This window comes from Schistocerca gregaria, unplaced genomic scaffold, assembly GCF_023897955.1.
Source record: "Schistocerca gregaria isolate iqSchGreg1 unplaced genomic scaffold, iqSchGreg1.2 ptg000169l, whole genome shotgun sequence".
NCBI classification, from domain to species: domain Eukaryota; kingdom Metazoa; phylum Arthropoda; class Insecta; order Orthoptera; family Acrididae; genus Schistocerca; species Schistocerca gregaria.
The window spans coordinates 2,027,886-2,040,502 of NW_026061724.1; the positions used below are offsets into that span (position 1 = coordinate 2,027,886).

At 27.2% G+C, this 12,617-nt stretch overlaps 2 long non-coding RNA genes across 2 annotated transcripts in view; one reads left to right on the forward strand and one right to left on the reverse strand.

The window, feature by feature from the left end:
* Positions 1 to 1,871: 1,871 nt before the first annotated feature.
* LOC126302232 (uncharacterized) overlaps positions 1,872 to 12,617 on the reverse strand; it is a 179,977-nt gene continuing 169,231 nt past the window's right edge. Inside the window, exon 2 of the long non-coding RNA XR_007553138.1 lies at positions 1,872 to 2,430. This is a non-coding gene — a long non-coding RNA (uncharacterized LOC126302232). The remainder of the gene's footprint in view (positions 2,431 to 12,617) is intronic.
* The window catches only part of LOC126302222 (uncharacterized), a 130,231-nt gene continuing 119,562 nt past the window's right edge, over positions 1,949 to 12,617 (forward strand). The window contains exon 1 of the long non-coding RNA XR_007553128.1: positions 1,949 to 2,011. This is a non-coding gene — a long non-coding RNA (uncharacterized LOC126302222). The remainder of the gene's footprint in view (positions 2,012 to 12,617) is intronic.

Here is a 12,617-nt window from a genome sequence, read left to right on the forward strand (position 1 = left end):
TAGTTATAGCAACTGCATTTATAGGATATGTCTTACCCTGAGGCCAAATATCTTTTTGAGGTGCAACAGTAATTACTAATTTATTATCAGCAATCCCATACTTAGGAACAGATTTAGTCCAATGAGTATGAGGAGGATTCGCTGTTGATAATGCAACATTAAATCGATTCTTCACATTCCATTTTGTATTACCATTTATTATTGCTGCTATAGCAGCAATTCATTTATTTTTTCTTCACCAAACAGGATCTAATAATCCTCTTGGACTAAATGGAGATATTGAAAAAATTCCATTCCATCCATACTTTACCTTTAAGGATTCTATTACATTTGTAATAATAACATCATTATTAATTATACTATGTTTAATTAATCCTTACCTATTAGGAGATCCAGATAACTTTGTACCTGCCAACCCATTAGTAACACCAGTTCACATTCAACCAGAATGATATTTCCTATTTGCATATGCAATTCTACGATCTATCCCTAATAAGTTAGGAGGTGTTATTGCATTATTTTTATCAATTAGAATCTTAATAATTTTACCATTTTATAATAAAACACCATTCCGAGGCATTCAATTTTACCCTATTAATCAAATTTTATTCTGAATTATAGTAGTTGTTGTATGCTTACTAACGTGAATTGGTAAACGACCTGTTGAAGAACCTTATATTATAACAGGTCAAATCTTAACAATTATTTACTTCACATATTTCTTAATTAATGTCCATGTCGCAAACGCATGAGATAAATTAATTAAGGAATAAAGTTAATTAGCTTAGGAAAAGCATATGTTTTGAAAACATAAAATTATAAGTTTAACTCTTCTATTAACTTTTCTCAAAAAATTTCACTAAACAAATGAGATAAATAAAATCTTTAAACCAACAAAGAAAATAAAAAAATTCAAAGATAAAGGTAAAAAACTTTTTCAAGCTAAGTACATTAATTTATCATAACGGAACCGTGGTAATGTTCCACGAACCCAAATAAAACCAAAAGATATAATAGCAAGCTTAATAAAAAATATAAAAGAATAAAAATCCCCGCCCAAAAAAATTAAAGCCAATAACATTCTTATGAAGACAATTCTAGTATATTCAGCTAAAAAAATTAAAGTAAAACCACCCGCACCATACTCAATATTAAATCCTGAAACTAACTCAGATTCCCCTTCAGCAAAATCAAAAGGAGTACGATTAGTTTCAGCTAAGCAAGAAGCAAAACAAGCTAAAGCTAAAGGAAAAGAAATAATAATAAATCAACAATAAAGCTGATAGTTTATAAAATCAAACATATTAAAACTACCAATTAAAATAATTAAAGACAATAAAATTAAAGCTAAACTAACTTCATAAGAAATTGTTTGAGCAACAGAACGAAGAGAACCTAATAATGAATAATTTGAATTAGAAGATCAACCAGCAATTATAACAGTATAAACACCTAATCTAGTACAACATAAAAAAAATAAAAATCCATAAGAAAAAGAATACATATAAGTTAAATAAGGAAAAATTACTCAAACGGCTAAAGAAATCATTAAATTAAAAACAGGGGAAAATAATAAAGTAGGTAATTAGATATAATAGGAATTGGCTGCTCCTTACAAATTAACTTAATAGAATCTCTAAATGGCTGAGGAATTCCAACAAAACCTACCTTATTTGGACCCTTTCGAATCTGAATATAACCTACAACCTTACGCTCTAATAAAGTTAAAAAGGCAACACTAATTAAAACACAAATAACCAATAAAAGAAAATTCAAAATAAATATAAATAAATCATAAAGTATCAATACTATTTGTAGAAAAAATCTACATAAATGAACTCTAAATTCAACACATTAATCTGTCAAAATAGTAAATAAATTAATATTAATCAATATAACAAAAAATATTTTAACCATATGGTCCTTTCGTACTAATATGGATTAACAATCTTAGGATAGAAACCGACCTGGCTCACGCCGGTCTGAACTCAGGTCATGTAAGAATTTAAAGGTCGAACAGACCTAATCATTGGGCTCCTGCACCCAAAATTTTTCTTAATCCAACATCGAGGTCGCAATCTGCTTTGTCGATATGAGCTCTCAAAAACAATTACGCTGTTATCCCTAAGGTAACTTAATCTTATGATCATAAATTATGGATCAAAATAACAAACATAAATAAATGATATAATAATGAAGAGTTTATCTATTCTTCATGTCACCCCAACAAAACATCATCATTAAATATAGAAAGACAAACAAAAAACTATATAAAAGTAAAATGTCAAGCTCTATAGGGTCTTCTCGTCCTAAAGAAGAATTTAAGCCTTTTGACTCAAAAGTTAAATTCAAAAATCTATTAAGAGACAGTTGATTTCTCGTCAAGCCATTCATTCCAGCCACTAATTAAGAGACTAATGATTATGCTACCTTTGCACGGTCAAAATACCGCGGCTCTTTAAAAATATGCTCAGTGAGCAGGCCAGACCTCAAAATATAAACAAGAGGACATGTTTTTGATAAACAGGCGGAAATCAATTTTGCCTAGTTCCTTATAATAAGTTCACAAGGTAAAAATTTCATACAAATAAATATACTAATTCTATCATTATTACAAAAATTTTAAAATTAAATTAATAATCTTAATAAAAAACCTAAAATATTTATAAAACAAAATAAAAAATAATGAACTAAAACGTAATCTTAAAGATAGCAGGTTTAAAGCTTACTATTATATTTCTATAAAATAAATTATAGGTTATTAACTTCAAAGCTTATCCCTTAAAGAATAAATAAGTTAATATTTTTACTTAAAAAATTAAATAAAAACAAATAACTTTAAAAAATTAAATTTTTTCTTAAGAAACTAGATATCTTGGGAAACGATTAACATCTCATTTCTATAAATAATTTAATAATAATTATGATACATTAACTATAAATTATTTATAAATCAACCCAAATCGAGACAAGTAAAATAAATACTAAAATTTTGATAAACCCTGATACAAAAGGTACAATAAATAAAATCTACTTAAAAAAATTTAAAATAATATTTCATAAAACACTTACATTACCAATAAACTATAATTTAAAAAATCAATTCTATAAAATATACTAAGACAAAAATACAATAAAATTATTTATATTAAATAATTAAATAAACAAAAAATAAATATAATAAAATAAATAATCAAGATATCCTGATTTGCACAGAAAAATTTTCAGTGTAAATGAAACACTTTACTAATAAGTTATATCTAGAAACTCTTCCTAGATACACTTTCCAGTACATCTACTATGTTACGACTTATCTCATCTAAATTGAAGCTACTTTAAAATAAAATAGAATAATCAATAATGAGAGCGACGGGCGATGTGTACACATCTCAGAGCCAACATCAGTTAAATTAAATAAATTAAATTACTATCAAATGCACCTTCATTAACAGTATTTCACTATCAAATCCGTTATAAACAAAAATCTATTGTAACCCACCTCCTCTTAACTATAAGCTGCACCTTGACCTGAAATATTTTATAATTATAAATCTTGAGAATTATAACTCTAAAAAGATTCTCTGATAACGGAGATATACAAACAAATAAATTAAGTAGAGTAAATCGTGTATTATCAATCATGGGGTAGGTTCCTCTGAATGGAATGAGATACCGCCAAATTCTTTGGGTTTAAAGACCTTAACTAATAGTACCCTGGTAAATATAATTAACATTTAAAATAATAGGGTATCTAATCCTAGTTTATTATTTAAATTTCACAGATTCATAAAAAGGGCCACAAATAAATTTTAACATTTCACCTTACAAATTTATATTTCAACCCTAATAATATAAACAACTGTTTTAACCAATAATATTCACTTGTATCAATCGTATAACCGCGGCTGCTGGCACGAATTATGCCGATACTAAATCAATTGCTAAATCCAAAATCACTTGATAATTAAATCAAATTACTGCAAAAAGAACATTTAGTCTAACAAAACTTACATATAATACAAAGAAAAAGTGAATAAACAAGCAAGAATAAAACTTTTAAAAATAAAAAATAAGAAAATTTTAAATCTATTAATTCAGGAAAAAATAAAAGATTCAAATATTTAAAGAAAAAAAAAGAAAAAAACCACATACATTAACAAAAAAAAGAAACTCCCCTATGTATGACCACAACAACTTCTCTATTATATATAATTAAAGATTAATATGGAACATGTATAGCAATAAATGTATTATATTCTTTCTTATTTAATCTTTCTTTTCACTAATAAATAAAGAAAGATTAAATAATATAATAAATATATTTTATACAATTATGTAATTTAATATAATATGTTATTAATATGAATTCTTTTTTTATATTAAGTTAACTTTCATATAAATTAGTTAAATAATCTAATTATAGGTAATTTACATAATTATATTATTATAATTATTATAATTATTTATATTAATTTTAATATTTTATATTTAAATTAATAATTTTATTTATTATATCCAATTATAATAATATTAAATATTAAATTACATATTATTATATATATTATATTATAATAACCTATTTTAAGCTAAAAACAAAAGTAGCTATAATCCTAGGTAAATAATTGCATTAAAATAATCAATTGATAATGGTAAGATGAACTTAAAATACTTTAATTTCAATTAAATGTAATATATTAATATAAATTATTTATTATATATATATATATATATATAAAAAATAAAATGAGCAGTATAAATTAATCCTAATTAAACAAAATAATACATAAAAGAATTTCAAAAAAAAACATTCGATTTATATATTAAATAAATGAGGTGCCTGATTAAAGGGTTACCTTGATAGGGTAAATAAAGTAAATAAAATTACCTTAATTAAAATTACATAAGATAGAATTAAACTACCTCCTTTAGTATCAAAAACTAACGTGCATCATACACCTTAATGTAAAAAGGTAAGCTAAACAAGCTAATGGGTTCATACCCCATTTATAGAGGTATCAATCCTCTCCTTTTTAATGACCAACAACTCTACAAAACTTCTCTTCCTATCAACATTAATGATAGGAACGATCCTGTCCATTTCATCAAATTCCTGATTTGGGGTTTGAATAGGACTTGAGATCAACTTACTTTCATTTATTCCGCTCCTAACAAGAAATAAAAATATAATAATAAATGAATCATCAATTAAATATTTTATTGTCCAAGCAATAGCATCGACAATATTATTATTTTCAATTTTGCTGATTCAAATAAAATATCCCATGGGATGGGAAACAGAATTTATCCCATCAATAATAATTAGATCTAGACTATTATTAAAGATTGGAGCTGCACCTTTCCATTTCTGATTTCCAGAAGTTATAGGAGCATCAAGATGAAATAATTGTTTAACATTAATAACATGACAAAAAATCGCCCCAATAATGGTCTTATCTTATTGTATTCAATTAAGAACTTTTATTTGAACAATTATTATCTTAAGAATTATTATTGGGGCAATAGGAGGTTTAAATCAAACATCCTTACGACAACTTTTAGCATATTCATCAATCAGACACCTAGGTTGAATAATTAGATCATTAACAGTCAGAGAAAACATCTGAGAACTATACTTCATTATTTACTCACTATTAAGATTAATTATAGTTTTATTATTTAAGCAAATAAATTTATTTTTCATAAATCAAATTTATTCAGCCAGAAATATAAAAACCGAAATTAAATTCATAATATTCTTATCTTTATTATCTTTAGGTGGACTACCACCATTCCTTGGATTCTTACCAAAATGAATTGTAATACAATCATTAATAGAAAACAATATAACAACTATTATAACTATTATAGTTGTATTAACTACAATTACACTCTACTACTATATACGTATTAGATTCTCAGCTCTAATTATATCATACACAGAAAATTCGTGATCTATAAAGATAAAGTCCCAAAAATCAAGAATCATTCTTCCTATAACAGTAATAATTTCAACAATAGGATTGATTTCAACATCAACCTTAATTTCACTATACTAAGGACTTAAGTTAATCAAACTAATAACCTTCAAAGTTATAATTAAAAGAATAATCTTTTAGGCCTTAGTAAAATTTTACACCTCTAGAATTGCAGTCTAGAATCATAATTGAATATAAGACCTAAATATGATAAGAGAGAAAACATCTCATAAGTAGATTTACAGTGTACCACCTAAAATTCAGCCATCTTACCGCAAAAATGATTATTCTCAACAAACCATAAGGACATTGGTACTTTATACTTCATATTTGGAGCATGAGCAGGAATAGTAGGAACATCAATAAGAATACTTATTCGTGCTGAACTTGGCCAACCCGGATCTCTAATTGGGGATGACCAGATTTATAATGTTATTATTACAGCTCACGCATTCGTAATAATTTTCTTTATAGTAATACCTATTATAATTGGTGGATTTGGTAATTGACTTGTTCCACTAATAATTGGTGCACCAGATATAGCATTTCCACGAATAAATAATATAAGTTTTTGATTACTACCACCTTCACTAACCCTTCTTCTTACATCTTCTATAGTAGATAATGGTGCTGGTACAGGATGAACAGTTTACCCTCCTCTAGCAGGAGCTATTGCACACGGGGGTGCATCTGTAGATCTAGCTATTTTTTCACTGCACTTAGCAGGTGTATCATCTATTCTTGGTGCAGTGAATTTCATTACAACAGCAATTAATATACGATCAGAAAGTATAACTTTAGATCAAACACCTTTATTTGTATGATCTGTAGCTATTACAGCATTACTTCTCCTTCTTTCACTTCCAGTTTTAGCAGGAGCTATTACTATATTATTAACAGATCGAAATTTAAATACATCATTCTTTGACCCTGCAGGAGGGGGTGACCCAATTCTATATCAACATCTATTTTGATTCTTTGGACACCCAGAAGTTTATATTTTAATTCTACCGGGGTTCGGAATTATTTCACATATTGTATGTCAAGAAAGAGGAAAAATTGAATCATTTGGAACATTAGGTATAATTTATGCTATACTATCAATTGGACTAATAGGATTTATTGTATGAGCACATCATATATTTACAGTAGGAATGGATGTTGACACACGAGCATATTTTACATCAGCAACAATAATTATTGCTGTACCTACAGGACTTAAGGTATTTAGATGATTAGCTACATTATATGGAACTAAATTCAAGTTCAATCCACCATTATTATGAGCTCTAGGATTTATTTTCCTATTTACAATTGGTGGATTAACAGGATTAGTATTAGCAAATTCATCACTTGATATTGTATTACATGATACATATTATGTAGTAGCCCACTTTCATTATGTATTATCTATAGGAGCAGTATTTGCAATTATAGGAGGTGTCATTCAATGATATCCACTATTTACAGTATTAACTATAAATAATACATGATTAAAAATCCAATTTACAATTATATTCATTGGAGTAAATTTAACATTCTTTCCTCAACACTTCCTAGGATTAGCAGGAATACCTCGACGATACTCTGACTACCCAGACGCATATACATCATGAAACGTAGTATCAAGAATTGGGTCTACAATTTCTATTGTAGGAATCATTATATTCATTGTAATTATATGAGAAAGAATGATTACAAACCGAGCAATTATATTTAGAGCTAACATAAGAAGATCAACAGAATGACTACAAAATAACCCTCCTGCAGAACATAGTTACTCAGAATTACCATTAATCTCTAGATTCTAATATGGCAGATTAGTGCAGTAGATTTAAGCTCTACAAATAAAGGTTTGACTTTTTATTAGAATATATTTATTAATGGCAACATGATCAAATTTATCTCTTCAAGATGGAGCTTCACCATTAATGGAGCAATTATCATTCTTTCATGATCATACTATGGTCGTATTATTATTAATTACAGTAATTGTAGGTTATGCCCTAAGTTATATATTATTTATTGCCTATACTAACCGTAATATACTTCATGGACATTTAATTGAAACAATCTGAACAGCTTTACCAGCAATTACATTAATTTTTATTGCCCTTCCATCATTACGACTATTATATTTACTTGATGATTCAGTAGATGCAATAATTACAATTAAAACCATTGGACGACAATGATATTGAAGATATGAATATTCAGACTTCATAGACGTAGAATGTGACACTTATATAACACCAAAACAAGACCTAGAAAATGATGGATTCCGACTACTAGATGTAGATAACCGAACAATCCTACCAATAAATACAGAAGTACGAGTATTAACAAGAGCATCAGATGTTCTACACTCATGAGCAGTTCCTGCATTAGGGGTTAAAATTGATGCAACGCCAGGTCGGTTAAATCAAGGAACATTCACAATAAATCGACCTGGATTATTCTTTGGACAATGCTCAGAAATCTGTGGAGCAAACCACAGATTTATCCCAATTGTAATTGAAAGAACTTCAGTAAATTTATTTATTAAGTGATTATCTAAGATAATTTAAGGAGTTAGTTAAAATAAATAACATTAGAGTGTCAATCTAAAGTAACTAAAAAAATTAGTACACCTTGAAATTCATCAGATGACTGAAAGTAAGTAATGGTCTCTTAAACCAAATAATAGTAAATTAACGACTACTTCTGATGGGGAAATTATATCCAAATCCCTCAAATATCCCCTCTTATATGATTCTCACTATTCATTATATTTTCAGCTACATTAATCTTGTTTAATCAAATAAACTTCTTCTCATTTAAACCTAACCTTATTAAAAGAGCAGAAAAAGGAACAATTGAAATAAAAAACTTAAATTGAAAATGATAACAAATCTATTCTCAACATTTGACCCATCAACTAACATCTTTAATTTATCATTAAATTGAACTAGAACATTTCTAGGACTATTATTAATCCCATCACTATTTTGACTTACACCATCACGAATTAACATTATCTGAAATAAACTAAATTTAACCTTACATAATGAATTTAAAACACTTCTTGGACCAAAATCATTTAATGGAACCACATTCATTTTCATCTCAATTTTTATTATAATATTATTTAACAATTTCATAGGATTATTCCCTTATATTTTTACTAGAACAAGACATTTAGCATTAACATTTGCAATTGCCCTACCTATATGGCTAAGATTTATATTATTTGGATGAATTAACCATACTAATCATATATTTACACACCTTGTACCACAAGGTACACCGCCTGCATTAATATCATTTATAGTACTAATTGAAAGAATTAGTAATGTTATTCGACCAGGTACATTAGCAGTACGGTTGGCAGCAAATATAATTGCAGGACACTTATTATTAACCTTATTAGGAAACACAGGACCATCTATAGCAATAAACTTAATCTCATTACTAATTATTGGACAAATACTTCTATTAATTCTAGAATCAGCAGTAGCAATAATTCAAGCCTATGTTTTCTCAATTCTAAGAACTCTATATTCTAGAGAAGTATATTAAACCTATGTTAACAACTCACTCAAACCACCCATTCCACTTAGTAGACTATAGACCTTGACCATTAACAGGAGCAATTGGAGCAATAGTCCTAGTATCAGGACTAGCAAAATGATTCCACCTATTTAATATTAACTTATTCATAATTGGATTTGGAATTACCCTACTAACTATAATTCAATGATGACGAGATGTAGTACGAGAAGGAACATATCAAGGATTACATACAGGATTTGTATCAATTGGATTACGATGAGGAATAATTTTATTTATTGCATCAGAGGTATTATTTTTCGTTTCTTTTTTTTGAGCATTCTTTAGAAGAAGATTAGCACCAACAATTGAACTAGGAATACTATGACCTCCAATAGGAATTCAACCCTTTAACCCTATACAAATTCCATTACTTAATACAGCTATTCTTTTAGCATCAGGAGTAACAGTAACATGAGCACATCATAGTTTAATGGAATCTAATCATACTCAAGCACTACAAGGATTATTCTTCACAGTGTTATTAGGACTATACTTTACAATACTTCAAGCATATGAATATTGAGAAGCACCTTTTACCATTGCAGATGCAGTTTATGGATCAACATTCTTTGTTGCAACAGGATTCCATGGTTTACACGTAATTATTGGAACAATCTTTTTATCAACATGTCTACTTCGACACTCAATAAATCAATTTTCACCAAGACATCACTTTGGATTTGAAGCAGCAGCATGATACTGACACTTCGTAGACGTAGTATGATTATTCTTATATATCTCTATTTATTGATGAGGTAGATAATTGTTTTTCTAGTATAAATAGTACATTTGACTTCCAATCAGAAAGCTTGATATAAATCAAGAAAAACAATTCTAATTCTATCAACAAGAGTTTTCATTAGATTTATTATTCCAATAATTGTTATAATCCTGGCAACAACACTATCAAAAAAATTAATTAATGATCGAGAAAAAAGATCACCATTTGAATGTGGGTTTGATCCAAAAAGATCAGCACGAATACCATTCTCAATACGATTCTTCCTAATCGCAGTAATCTTTTTAATTTTTGATGTAGAAATTGCACTAATTCTACCAATTGTAATTATTTTTAAAACTTCAGACATTATAATCTGAACAGTATCAACAATATTTTTTATTCTAGTTCTATTAGGAGGACTATACCATGAATGAAACCAAGGAGCATTACAATGAGCAGAATAAAGGGTTGTAGTTAAATATAACATTTGGGTTGCATTCAAAAAGTATTGATATTATCAATCAACCTTAAATAGAATAAGAAGCGAAATATTGCAGTCAGTTTCGACCTGGAAGATTGGTATGTACTACCCTTATTCTTATTAATTGAAGCCAAAAAGAGGCGTATTACTGTTAATAATATAACTGAACTATAATAGTTCCAATTAAGGAAATGTAAAGCCAATATGAAAGCTGCTAACTTTTTATATTAGCGGTTAAACTCCGTTAACATTTCTAAAATTTATATAGTTTAAATAAAACATTACATTTTCACTGTAAAAATAATATATCTATATTTATAAATACTTAAAAGTAAAAATACTTCCTTAACATCTTCAGTGTCACGCTCTAATTATAAGCTATTTAAGTAAACGAAAAACAATATTACCAAAATAAATATTCAAAAAATAAAAGTTAAAAGATAAATCTTGAAATTAGAATCATATCAACCTTGAATATAACCAATTAAATAAATAAATAATCTATATAAACCTTGACCACCAAGTAATTCACCTCAACCATAATCAAATGACTTAGATGAATAATAACCTATTTTTAAAGGAATATATCTAATAAACTTAGTTGAAAGAAAAGGTATAAATCATATAGAACCAGCAAATCTAACAAAAGAAAGTATACTTAAAGAAAATAAATTGTGAGAAAAATCAAAATTAGAAATAAGATAACCTAAATAAGCACCTAAAATAACAACTGTAATAGTTAAAAACTTTAAATAATAAGGTAAAGCAATCACATGAGGAATAGGAAAAATTAATCAAGATAAAAGACTACCACCAAAAACAGCAACAAACAATAGACCAATTATTCCAAATGAAATATAATAACCCTTATCATCAAAAGAAAATCTAGAATAAAAATTATTATCACCAGATATTGAATAATAAAACAAACGAAAAGAATAAGAAGCAGTTAAACCAGTAGAAAAAAAATAAAGAAAAAAAATTAAACAATTAATTCATCTTAAACAAACCATCTCAAGAATTAAATCCTTTGAATAAAATCCCGCTAAAAAAGGTATTCCACACAAAGATAAACTAGAAACATTAAAACAAACTGAAGTTAAAGGTATGAAATTAACAATTGATCCTATAAAACGAATATCCTGAGAATCCTTCAAATTATGAATTATTGAACCTGCACATATAAATAATAATGCCTTAAATAAAGCATGAGCCAATAAATGAAAAAATGCAAGCTTTGGATAACCTATAGCCAAAATTCTTATTATTAAACCAAGTTGTCTTAAAGTAGAAAGAGCAATAATCTTCTTTAAATCAAACTCAAAATTAGCGCCCAATCCAGCCATAAATATAGTTATACAACCAATTAAAAGTAAAAATCAACCACAATTATAAGTATCCAATATTGGTCTAAAACGAATTAATAAATAAACACCAGCAGTAACAAGAGTAGAAGAATGAACTAAAGCAGAAACAGGAGTAGGAGCTGCTATAGCAGCAGGAAGTCATGAAGAGAAAGGAATCTGAGCTCTCTTAATTATAGCTGCTAAAACAATTAATATAGTAATGAGCTTTATTTCAAAAGAATTAGAAATAAAATCATAATAATAAATATAATTTCAACCACCAAAATTTAACATTCATGCAATAGAAATTAAAATAGCAACATCACCAATACGATTAGAAAGTGCAGTTAATATACCAGCACTATAAGATTTTACATTTTGATAATAAATAACTAAACAATAAGAAACTAAACCTAAACCATCTCAACCTAATAAAATTCTAATTAAATTAGGACTAATAATTAAAAAACCTATAGAAAGAATAAATATTAAAACAATAATAA